This window comes from Lycorma delicatula, chromosome 4 (assembly GCF_047948215.1).
Source record: "Lycorma delicatula isolate Av1 chromosome 4, ASM4794821v1, whole genome shotgun sequence".
Lineage (NCBI taxonomy): Eukaryota > Metazoa > Arthropoda > Insecta > Hemiptera > Fulgoridae > Lycorma > Lycorma delicatula.
In genome coordinates this window covers 74,721,027-74,734,151 of record NC_134458.1, presented here as the reverse complement: position 1 = coordinate 74,734,151, position 13,125 = coordinate 74,721,027, and positions in this window count along the sequence as shown.

Here is a 13,125-nt window from a genome sequence, read left to right as displayed (position 1 = left end):
AATGTAAAATTTTACAGCAGATATAAATTAAAAGTTAAAATGACATCGCCAAACAAAATTAGTAAAAACTGAATAGACCACTAAACTAAAAGTCAAACATAGGGGAAGGAATGGTAGTAAAGTACTCTCTTTGTAAATAAGTTATTTTTTTTATGAATACTTTGACCTCGACAGTAATAAGATAGCCGGCTGCTACCTGCACGCGAAAACTGTTCTACAGTATAGACTAAATTTCTTCGGTATTTATTGTAATAATAATTCTCAGGGAGTGTTGAAGGGATAGGAAACGAACTATCCTCACTACAGCCTTATTGAATGGATCTTTACTTAAGAAATCCTTTACTTCTAGAAATATTGCGAAACTTTTGATATTTCAAAGTCGGTAGGTTCGTTGAGGTAGTAAGTATGAGTTTTATGAACTTTTACTTTACATATACATCAGAGGGTCGTCAAAAATATATCACTAACCTTCACTTCCGTAGTCGGATAGAAGTACATTTCGATCGCAACGAGTGTTCATACACTCGTTCGTACACTCATCGGAACGGGTATGAACCCACCCCAACGGCTACTCAAACTCACGGTTCAGATAGCTAGCATCAGAAGCTTTACCGATCCTTAAAAAATGATACCGTCTATAAAACTATCTTTAAAACTCTATTGAAACATTTATCTTTATTTTATTTTTCTTTATTTATTTTCACGATTCTTAGCATCACCTTTTATCATCAATCCTCTTATAGCATGATAATTACGTCACATGCTAGGAGAATTTCTTTTAAAAGTTGATAAATACTAAATATTTTGTAAATTAGTTCTTAATTTATTTCGTAATGGAGGTTCAAATATAGAGAAGAATTTTATTTAAACCTAACAAAAATCTATTACACGTAACTTTTCAATATGGTTTCTCTCGATTACAATAAATTTAACCCGTCGTTGAGAGGTTCCTTAATTCCAGACGTGCTTCAGAGGATGAGATGAATGATTTTTAGCGTGTGTGAAAATGCCATGCCTGACCGGGATTCGAACCCGGGACCTCCGGATGAAAGGCCGAGACGCTACCACTCGTGCCACGGAAGCCGGCTAATATCGTACAGCTTCCATAACCTCACCATCACTGTTTAACTTCTCTGTTTCCAAAACTTTTATCAAAAGTCCAAATAAGTGACAATAGAGAATGGGTTGTGTTGTAGTTAAGACATGGCTGATCCCGTTTTAGTTTATGGATAATTAAAGCAGTAATATAAAACAACTCGATTGAGTCTTGTTTACTCTTTGGCAATAGTAAATATCTGACTTAACAATGTTACTCTTTGATTAGAAAAATAGTTTTCTTTGTTAATGAACTCTAGAAGAGTCTTAAATCCAAAAATAAGGTGGTCATTACGTCACCGGCTGAAGAAATTAACCGTTTCTCTTTCTCCTTAAGAAAAAGAGTGGCAATATATTTCTACTAAAAATTGTTCTTTTTCAGTCCAGAAATAAAATAGTGCCAAAAGTCTCAGCACATCAGAATTACCTTGTGCTCTTTTACAAGGAGGCCATAAACCATCTAACACACAGTATTTTGACTTTTATTTCAAATGCTGTATTTCTTTAACACATCTTAGATTAATTACCACTACTTATAACAGTTGTGCCGATTCGCCGACCGATCCGAAAAATCTCATCTATTTTCAATACATTGTCGGGAGTAAATAGACCATCAATCCGTTCTCAGTCACCGAGCGATGGATACAATCTCTAAACGTGGTCTCCCTTCGCAAAATAATTTTTTCCAATATTATACTTTTTTCTGTGATAGACTCGTTCCTAAACAGAGCTCAAAATTTTCTAAAAGTTTCAAAGGGCCTTACATTTTTTCGAAGGAAATTTTATAACGATTCGTTGTGAAACGTTTTTGGAATTCTTGTTCCAACACTATGACAGTTATGAAGTAGACGGCTTGAATCAGTACGATTTAGGGGTTTAAACGTGTCACAACTAACAAGGTATCACACGTGATAACGGCCAAGAGTGAACAAAATTCTGGTTTGAAATACACTGGCATTTGCACTGTGCGATACCGAATAAGGCAATAAGTAAAGAAAACTCATTAATTTCCTTTTCTTTGAGGCTAATACTTTGTTTCAAATACTGAAGCTAACGGATTGATTTCCAACAGTATTGAAATCTTACCAACTACTCTGAGACAATCATTTTTCAAAGACCGAATACAAGCAGTTTTGGCAAACATAATTAAAGCGTCATAAAAGCTGTTCCTCATATCGATAAAATATTAATAAACCTTTCTTAGTTTTTTTACATTAAATATGTCACCTAGGCAACACATTGAAATGTATATGCGGTTTATTACTATCGACTAACCGATAATTTTTTTTTTTTAAACCATTAGTGTAATTTTTTAGTTCATTAAAATATAAACCCATAGATTAACATTCCTTATTTTTAGTAGAGTTCGGTACCTGAAGATTTCGTACTGTTGCTATAAAAGGCGCGAGACGATGATGCCCTTCCTTAGCTCTGTGTTTTGTTCAGTACACCGCGATTACTTATTATTTCGGTACTTATGTATTAACGCCACCGCAGCTACAGCTTTATTTAAAAACAAAGTAGTCAATCGGATTTCGGTGGAAAATGGGCCGATATAGAGTTTAACATAAATAAATAAATATTTATTCTATAAATATAATTTAACCAAGCTTAACCTACCCTCGCTAACCTTGACTAATTAACACAGTAATTTTTTGAGTATTTATTTAAGTTAGCGAGCGAAGCGAGCGTAGGTTAAGTTTGGTTAAATTATATTTATAAAATAAATAAATATTTATTTAACCGAAATCCGATTGACTACTTTGTTTTTAAATAAAGCTGTAGCTGCGGCGGCGTTAACACGTAAGTACCATTATTTCTGTCATTGTAGTTAAAGGCAGGAAAAGGAACAAGAGAAAACAGATTAAAATGTCAAAACAATAGAACCCGACATATTTCCCGACTTTTCTAAATTAAGAAGTTTCAACACGAAATACAGCAATCGTAAGAGTAAAAACGAATAGATATGATTAAAAAAATAACATTATTTATAGGAGTAAAACGTTTAATAAAGTAAAAATGCTATTGAGAGTTATCACGAACAGAGGCGTCTACCAACAAAAGAATCTATAAATACTTTCAAACCGATTTCGACTAAACACACCGTTGCTACGCTTAGTTCTCGATCAAAGCTCACTTTATTTCCCGGAGTTCAGTCGGCAAAGGGCTTCATAAAATGCAGGTGCACGGAAATTAATCGCGTCGTATAATCGACGAACATAAACAGAAGTTTTATCACTAATATTATTGAGACAGATTTACGTAAGTAATTTTAACGTATACAAAATCTTAATCATAAACCAACAGTGTTTTATATATATATATATATATATATATATATATATAATATGAAGGGTCGTTAATTATTATAAAATGTAAAACTTAGTTGGATTTAAAATCCCATTCCAGTCTCTTTTTACAAGCAAAGTATAGAAAAGAAATCCTAATAATTTAGCGACGAACATCAAAATTCTACAGGAGAATATCAGTGTACTTACATTTTGAGGAAGGATGGATTCTCCTGAATCCAAACAAAGACCTGTTTCTAGCCGTACAAATTTGACTGCGTTCCAACTTAAATCATTAGGTTAGAAAAATGTAATTTCGCAAAAATTTTAAATAATGAAACGATCCCGCTAAATTGACTGTTTTAATAGGGCAAAAGTTTCGAGTAAAATCAGAGATTAAGCATTTTTGGTTACGCTTCATTAAACTTAAATAAAACCTGGAATAAGAAAATATCACTACGAGCTTTAAATTAATTCAAATCTAGCAGAGAAGAAAATTTTAGAACTGCTCTTATTTAAATAGATTTCAAGTACAAACTTAGATGCAATCAACCAAAAACTATTTTTTTAGTAAATTTCACAGTTACATACGAATAATAATTAAAATGGAATTTTTATACAATGAAAATTTTTATTATTTATACTGTACTATTACACATATAAAGAGACAAAGTTTGTTTGTTTATGATAATCTCAGAAACTATAGAACTGAAAAGTTCTTTCAGAGTTAAAATGCCTATGTTTTTTCTTAATTAAGCACATGTTTAATAATTACATAAACATCTACATTCATCCTTTTTAAGAAAATATACATTTAATAGAAAAACGATAATGATTAGTCTCTTGGCAGGAAAACTGCCAATCTCCATAGCACTCTAGGATTCCTATAGGTTTGCTTATGGAAATGTTACTTTACAGAGCTGGTGAGACTCACATAATCATATAATCCTCATATATGTACCTAATTTGTCTAATGTTAGCTGCATATATAGAATGATCATTAGGTTGTATGACCGTGTTAAAAATATCAGAACGATAAGATATGAGAAAAAGTTTGCACACAGTCCAGTTCAAAAGTGTCTCCAGTTTTGTTATAACAGAATTACTACAAAAAAGTGTTAAAAATCAATTATATTAATTAGATTTAAATTACAATAATAAGTTGTTATATTAAAACTAGCATATTTATTTGTATTTTTTTGTTAAATTATATTTTACGACATAAAGTGTACAAACTGTAATAAATTTTAAATATAAATTGTCAAAAACTGTTAAAAAAAAATTATAACTAGATGCATATTTTGATTGTTAAATAATCAGTAAAAATGGAAATATGCTTGCAAATTCAGACTTTAATAGAGCATTTTTTAGCATCTCCTTCTCACAAATTTATTTTAATAACCGTTTAGCATAGTTCTTTCTTATTGTAAACTGTGGAATAAATTATATTATTACACATTACAATATGCACTGCATTACTATATTGTTGTGTTGTAGTTTAATATATACTGTACCAAATCGTAATTGTTGGCACAATCTAATTTTGGATCTTCTTGCAAAAGACCAATTGATTGATTCCTGAACAAACTATGTCCAATAAGGAAATGATTAATTTTTGCTGAAAATTTAAAAAACTCATGTAGATTTTCATCAAGAGAAATAGGTATATTTCCTCCTTATACATAAAAGATGTCAAGAGATTATTATTTTAAATATTGTTTTTTTTTTTTTTATTTTTATTATTTAAAGAAATAAACAGCCCTTCTTAGAACCTTCATGACTGACGACCAAATATTTTTTTCAAATAGCATGATGGAACATTAAAACTGTTAAATATTAAATTAATAGTTTTAAAAATACTAAAAATGTTTAGTGAAGTTACTGACAATACCATTGTTAATGGTACTCATCTTAAAAAGGTCACAGAAACCACTTAAGTATGTATTCAAATGTTACATTTTGTATGTATTTTATTGTTCATTTAATACCATGGTTTTGTTAAAAATTTGTATGTTTGTAAATTTAATTCATTTAAGTGTGTTTAGATCTTTTAGATTGTGTAAACCTTTCATATTATGGTTAATACAGGGTGAGCAACATAAAACCAAACCCATAATGAAACCGCTATCCAACAGTATTTATGAAAGACTCTCACACAACTAGTGCGACTAGTGGATGTATATATTACTACTGATTGTTGCTGCCGTTTGTCAGATGATTATGTGTAAGTGCAGTATACTTTTTGTTGCAGTGCAGTGTTGTTTGTGTAAAATGTCTTATTCAATCCTAATATAATTATCCTAATATTCAATTCTAATCAATTGAACTCATTTCCTCATAAAAGTAGTTTGACTATTTCTATGAGTAAATCATATTACTTTCTTCTGATAATCTCAAAATAATAAGGAATGAGTAACTATACAAATTTGGTTTGGGGTCTTGGACATGACAATAAACTACCCTTATCAGAGGCAGTCCCTCTGTGAGCTGTTTATCCTTTTTCCTTATCTTTTATTTCTTTTTCCCTGGAAATGCACAATGGGAGTTGGATAAACCAATCGATTTCACAACGGTGTCACACTGGCACCTTCTGATAGCCAGGACGGAAACCACTTCTTTAATGGAGCTTTGTGGGGCAGCAACTATGTTTGCCTGTGGAACTGTACAAGGGCTCTGTTTCCTACATGAGGGTTTCAAATACCCAAATTAGTGGCTGGGATGCCTATTTGGTAAAGTCTGGTCTCCTTTTCTAGTTTTTAATCAATCAATCAAAAACTACAATAACTTAAATTCAATTATGTAAGTCATTATAAAAAGTAAAACGTAATAATTTAATTAAACAATAGTGTTGGAACATTTGCATATCATTACAAAATTACAGAAGTTTTGTTTAAAAATCATTTTCTTTGGCCCACATAAAAATATTTCTGGATCCATTATTATCTTTTAATTTAATTTATACATTAATCAACAAACAAACACCTTTTATTAACTACAATTTATTTTAATAAAAACGAATATTTTAGTTTAATAACAAAAAAGAAAAAATAAATTAATACTCTGTCTTTTGCAATATTTTTAAAATATAATAATAAGTTTAGATGAGGCAATGTAGATGTCCAAAAAAAATCACACATTCAACTCTCCCTAAGTAAAACATTGTTTATACACATTTTATTGTTAATTCTATTTTTATAAAAATCTTATAAGTACAAAAATTTAACTCAATTCATAAAAAAAAAGTTGTAAATTCTGTTGACTAACTTTAATTCTGCAATTTGAGATTTTTTATAAAAAAAAGAGCCTTAATGGGTAATGTATAAACACAATTCTAAAATTTAAATATGACCTCTCTTTTTCCTGTAATACTGCTTGTCAATAGCATGTATAACAGTTATATGGAATTTATATTTTTCAATAAGCAAAATCAACTCAATTTTAGAATACTTTGTGCCCAGTTATGAGGAAGAAACTATAACTAAATTTTTTAAAATGAACATAAACAGAGCTGATTTAGAACAGACATGTAGATGTAGACTGCAACATACAATGGCACCCCATACATATTATAATTATAAAAAAATAATCTCAAATATCTAGGATTGGTAATGGCAATTGATGAAAACAGTTTATCATGGATTGATCACTCAAAAAAACTCAATAATAGACTAGATTATCATCTAAACAAAATTTATAAAATATTTTCAGGCTTAGAAGAAAGCCATCAGATGGTAGGAATCAGGTAATATGAAACAAGCAATTTTTTAAAGATTTAATGGCGGTTCCTATGTATTTTTTTTTTTTTTTGAAGCAGTAATCAGCTGAAGAAAGACAAATTTTAAAAGAAATTTAAATACTCATAATTATGACACAAGAAATGAAACAAATAGATTTGTGGAATACCACAGGACATCAATATTTGAATGTAAGCCATCTTATGGGAGGTCAAATTTCATAGAGAAATTATTTATTACATGACATTGGTACATGTGATTATACAGAATTTTTATAAAAAGGCTAAAGCAATGGTTTTATTCCATTGAAAAATTACTTTAACCATCCAATAACAAGTAAGCTGTAACTAAGTAATAGGTCAGATAGTAAGTAGCAGGTTTAAGATTATATAAAGTGAATATAATACGGTAACTATAAGGTAACCAATATTAAGAATTGAAACAAGGATGAAGCCTGTCCCCAATATCTTTTATTTAATTTACGGAAGAAACAATAAAAGAACTAAAACAAAATTTTGTGAATAGAGTAAAAATCAAGGGCTAAAAAGAAATGAATTTCATAGATTCACTGCTGATGAAGAAATTCAATTTGAAAATAAACAGAGAATTAAATCTAACAGAAAGCAAAATAATGAGTTAAATACCGATAGGAGAACACAATACACCAGAAGTTACAGAATTTTTTTATTATTTTTATAATAAAATTAAAAAGGATGGACTAAGAAAAAGCATTAAAAACAGACTTGCACAAGCCAGGAAGCAGAAAAAAGAAATCAGCTAAAATTAAACCGATATAGAAATAAGATGATGTTAATAAGATCTTCTTTTTTTTGAGATGACAGGCATCAACTGCTTTAGTCATTTTGCCCTTTGAGAATAGCTATTTGTAGCATATGAAAAATCCCATGCCTGACCACGATTTGAACCCAAAACCCTGAGATGAAAGGCTGAGATGCTACCGCTCCACCAAGGACGTCAGCAATAAGATCATAAAAACATTTGTATGAGTGTAACATTTTATGAAAGTCAAACTGAGCAATAAAAAAACAAAAAAAAAAAACAAAGGATAGAGGCTTTTGAGGTGTTGCAAAGAAATGTTGAAAATTGGCTGAGAGAGTAGAGTATAAAATGAAGAGGTTTAAATTGAATAGTATAAGAGAAAGGTTTGTGGAAAAATGTTGTAAAAAAAGGACAATGTTGGTAAGCTTTACATTAAGGTATCCATGTCAGTAAATTTTGTTGAAGAAAGAAGATTATAAATGCAATAAAAAAACAAATATTAGAATATATGAAAAAGATAACTGAAGATGTAGGATGTAAGAGGTGTATGTTAAGGCTAACAGACTTAATAGAAAAGACTAGAAAGATTCAAAACATTAAAATGATAGATGGAAAAAACTTTAAATTGCTGAAGTACTGCTATCAGCTCATAGAAAATTCAAAATCTAACTCAAATAAGTAATATAATGTAAATCATGTGGTGCAAGGCAGGTTTCTTGCACCACATCCATCTCCATTCTCTTCTATTCCCAACTGAGATTTTCATAGCTTCCATTGCCGTTTAGACAATAATTTTTAATCTTTTTTAGTCTCTATTCTTTAGACCTACAACCAATCCTTCTTGCACCATTTTAATCAATTCCTATTATGATAGGAGTCTAGCTAATTAGTTTTTGTGAACTGTTCTGATCAAGCTTCTATTCTCATCATTCACCTCATTATTTCTTCATTTTTCACTTTGTCCATTTGTTTCTTTTTTTATTATCGGTGTTGTGGAGAAATACCATTTATGTACCCCCCAAAGGGGGGGAGTGTCAGACTCACATGGGTTTGGCTAGATGTTTTATAAGAGCCTATGTGTGCCCGCACCCTACTGACTAGAACTCCTATTTCACCATTTCTCCCCAGCCAGGGTCAGATAAGCAGTTAAGCATAGCTCAACCCTGGAGGTGCCTTTGAACTCAGGGGGTTAAAAGTCCCCGTGCTTCGTCACCACCGCCCATCCGCTCAAGCGCAGACGAACGATGGCTCCACAGAGGGCTGTCTTTCCCCCCTTCACTCTCTGGTAAATTCTTCACCAATTGTCTCAGGTCTTTTGTTACATCAAATTGTGTCTTCAAGTAGTGCTTGTCTCAGGTCTCAGTCTTTTACTTTGTCACTGTTATCTTATTTTATTTGCAATCAACCTGGTCTTTATTATTACCTTTATCTATTATCTCTAATAATACTTGTCTCGGTTTACAATCTTCAATCTTCTATTTTGACGCATTATAAATCCAACCTAATGGACTCCTGGAGTCCCCAGCTGCTCATTGAAACCGGCACACCTAAGCATGCCAACCCTCACAACTGGGGCTATCCTCCCTACTCTATTCGTTTTGTTTCAAAGCCCCAATTACAAATTTGTACACAGCTGAAAATTTATATGCATCAGTTAACATCATCTGAATAAATCAAACCTGTCACTGCAGTACACTGTCTTCTCTCATACTCCCATCTATAAAATTAGAAGAAAACATCTTCTGCTGTTTCCTACTGGTCGCAATATAGACAAATTGGGCTGTCCGTCCTATTCCTTCCAAACAAATATACCTGGAATGAACCGTGACCAGCCAGGAACTGAGCTCACCAAATCCCCTCCCAAGCCACAATCTGATCCGCCTATAAGCCGACGAGTCCACTCCCCTTTCCTTTCTTTTTCCCGTTCAGCCTCCGGTAACTACCATTTAGATAATTCTTCAGAGGATGAATGAGGATGATATGTATGAGTGTAAATGAATTGTAGTCTTGTACAGTCTCAGTTCGACCATTCCTGAGATGTGTGGTTAATTGAAACCCAACCAACAAAGAACACCGGTATCGACGATCTAGTATTCAAATCCGTGTAAAAATAACTGACTTTACTAGGACTTGAATGCTGGAACTCTCGACTTCCAAATCAGCTGATTTGGGAAGGCGCGTTCACCACTAGACCAACACTCCCCTTTCCTGGAAGTCCTCCACCTGTTTTGCCATTCTTCTGTAAGTTATCGATTACCATCTTCTCTACTCATCTCCTTGAAAACTTTCATTCTTGCTCTCGCCATCTGTTGTACTGGGAGGACCCCAGCAACACCAGGAGAGCCTTGGTGGACACCGAGGAGTATGCTGATGCTATCTTCAAGGCAATTTTCTGTTGGGCCCCTTCCAAATGCCGCCAATTTCAATCAATGTTCAGTGCCCTGTGCCATACTGTTATACCATATAGTAATACTGAGTTTATCACATGTGAATATAGTCGTCTGATTGATGCTCTCGGTCTGATCATTGTTTTTAATAACACACTCAAGCTTTTGGTAATTTTTTCCGCCTTCATGCAGGTAACGTGGTGAGTAAATGATCTTCGGCGGTCTAACCACATTCCAAGGTACTTAACATTTTTTTACAAATTGAATGAGGCCTTCTTCACTTCTAATAGAAATATCTCCAATTCGTCTCCTTCCTGTCATCGATATCATAACTGTTTTGTTATAAGATATACTAAGGCCTTTTATTTTCATTTTTGTTCATTTTATCTACTTCAACCACCACCATTTCCACATTTCAAATGCCTTTCTTTTTCCCTTCTTCTTAATGTCCATATTTCAACCAAACAAAATTACACTAAAACACTTTACCACAAAGTAACTGTTTTATTCTATTAAATGCTTCTTTAGATATTGCTATTCTCATTTTTATATCATTTTCATTTTTGCAATTTTCTGTTAACACCATACCTAACATCTGTACAGCTTTACTTATTAAATCTGTATTTCTGAATAGACATTTGGTTTATTGTCGCCTTTCTTGATTAATTTTTGTTTTTTAACATTCATTTAGAATTAATGTTTGGTGAAATTGAATAGTATTATGGGTATCTTTCTCTTTCACTAAAATAATAGATCATGATAATAATAAAAATAATAAGAATCATGGTCTTATAAGAAAGAAATGATGGTATGATTTCCCCTTTCTATTGTATTAATGTTTGCCATCTTAGTGAAATTTCCCCAGGTGGTGAGCTGTCTAAATAAGTGTAACAGCACATTATTAAAATTATCTTATTTCTGACAACATTATATAATTAGCTTGCAATATAAGATCAGAAGAATGATGTGGTCAGGTATATGAATTTTCTGTATATGTGTGATTTTGAGTAAGTTGCAACTACAACTTATACCTTAGGGAAATTCCTTAATCAAAACATTATTCTCGAGCACATTATCAGGCTATTCTTATAGTTCTGGCAAAAATTAATGCAAAAAAGTTTAAGTTATTGGAAATATTTACATTACCTTACCTCGAATAGAAAACTCAAAGAATCTCTAAGTGTAACTTAGAAATAATGGAAAATTTTGAATTATCTATATTCAAATTAGCCAGGCTGTACAATATTTATTAAGATCATGTTATAAACCTAAAAATTATTAAATATAGCCGTCCTGTAATAATGCATTTTCATTTTAAAGAATTTCAAACCCGATTTAAAGTTTAATTAACTGAGAATAACTGTAATTTTTTTCTTCACACTACGCTCTTATGTTGTCATTTATTAAATAAGAATACCAAATCAGAAAAAAACAGAAAAAAAAAGAAGGTACTAACTCATAAAAAGTATTTCACATAAGTTGTTCTAAAATTTAAACTGTATAACAAAAACAAACATAGGCCAAAAAGTAAATAGCACGACCGAAATAATAATCAACTAACTCAGACACCCAATTTTACCATCTTTATTATTGTGATAAATAGCTTTATTAATAGTTTTCATGAAGACTGTTTATTTGTGATCTCAGTTAAATTCTTTTTTTTTTCCTACCGATGAATTGGAGAAATACCATTTATGTACCCCCACAAGTGAAGGAGTGTCAGACTCGCACGGGTTCAGCTAAATGTTGTTAAGTACCTATGTGTACCCACACCCTACTGACTAAAACTCCTATCTCACCAATCTTCCCCTGACCGCTCATGGAGAGCATTATGTCTGGTAAAGGGGAGTGTCACGCCGTCAGGCACCGAAATGCAGAGTGCCCACTGCTTTATTGTATAGAGGCGACCCCATGTGCTCGAGGGGTCCCCTAAGCATTCAGCCGCAAGCCTATCCACCCCGGCACCCTCCGACGTCTCATTTCCTGGCAGAACTCTTCATAAATATTTAGCTTATCCATTACCTTCTTAACATAGTTCTCAACTGCTTTCCAATCTTCAACTCCTTCCAGCATTACACTTTATGTGTCCTCTGGGCGGAACATGTCTTCCAAGCCTAACATATTTATCATCTCCCTGCATTCTTCATCACAGCACGGACAAGAAAAATGCATGTGGGCAGGATTCTCTTCCTCATTGCAGTCAGGGCAACAATCTGTGTGGTCCACAGATACGCTCTGAAACCGCCATGATATCAGGAACTGTGTTAAGCTGTATCTCAGCAAGCGATGGGTCCTCCTATACCAACTCCTGATGTCGCTTATAAGGCAATGGGTCCACCGACCTTTAGTGGTTCGGTTCCAGCATTCCTGCCAAATCTTCATTAATTCTTCTGTTATCTGAGATGTTATGCACTTTCTGTCTCTTAATGGCAGAGGCCTCTGCTCCCAGAGCCTCTTCTTCTGCAAAATAACCAAATCTATCGGCATTGCACCCGCCAGGACTTCAACTGCCTCCTTAGAGACTGTTTTATACGCTGCTATGATTTGCAGACAACATCGTCTATGAAATGACTCTAGTCTTCCATGATATTTTGCACATCTTCTTACATCAGCCCAAAGCTTCGCCCCGTACAGCATTGTAGCATACGCCAGTCTCGCTAATAATCTCCTCCGATGTATAGTTGGTCCACCCGTATTAGGTAGGAGGCTAGCTATTAATCTTGCAGTCCTCTCAGCTTTATTAGCAGCCTCTACTGCATGTGTGCTAAATCTTAACCTGGTATCTACCCATATGCCAAGGTGCTTTATTGCTAGCCTCGACACTATTCTCCTATCCTCTAA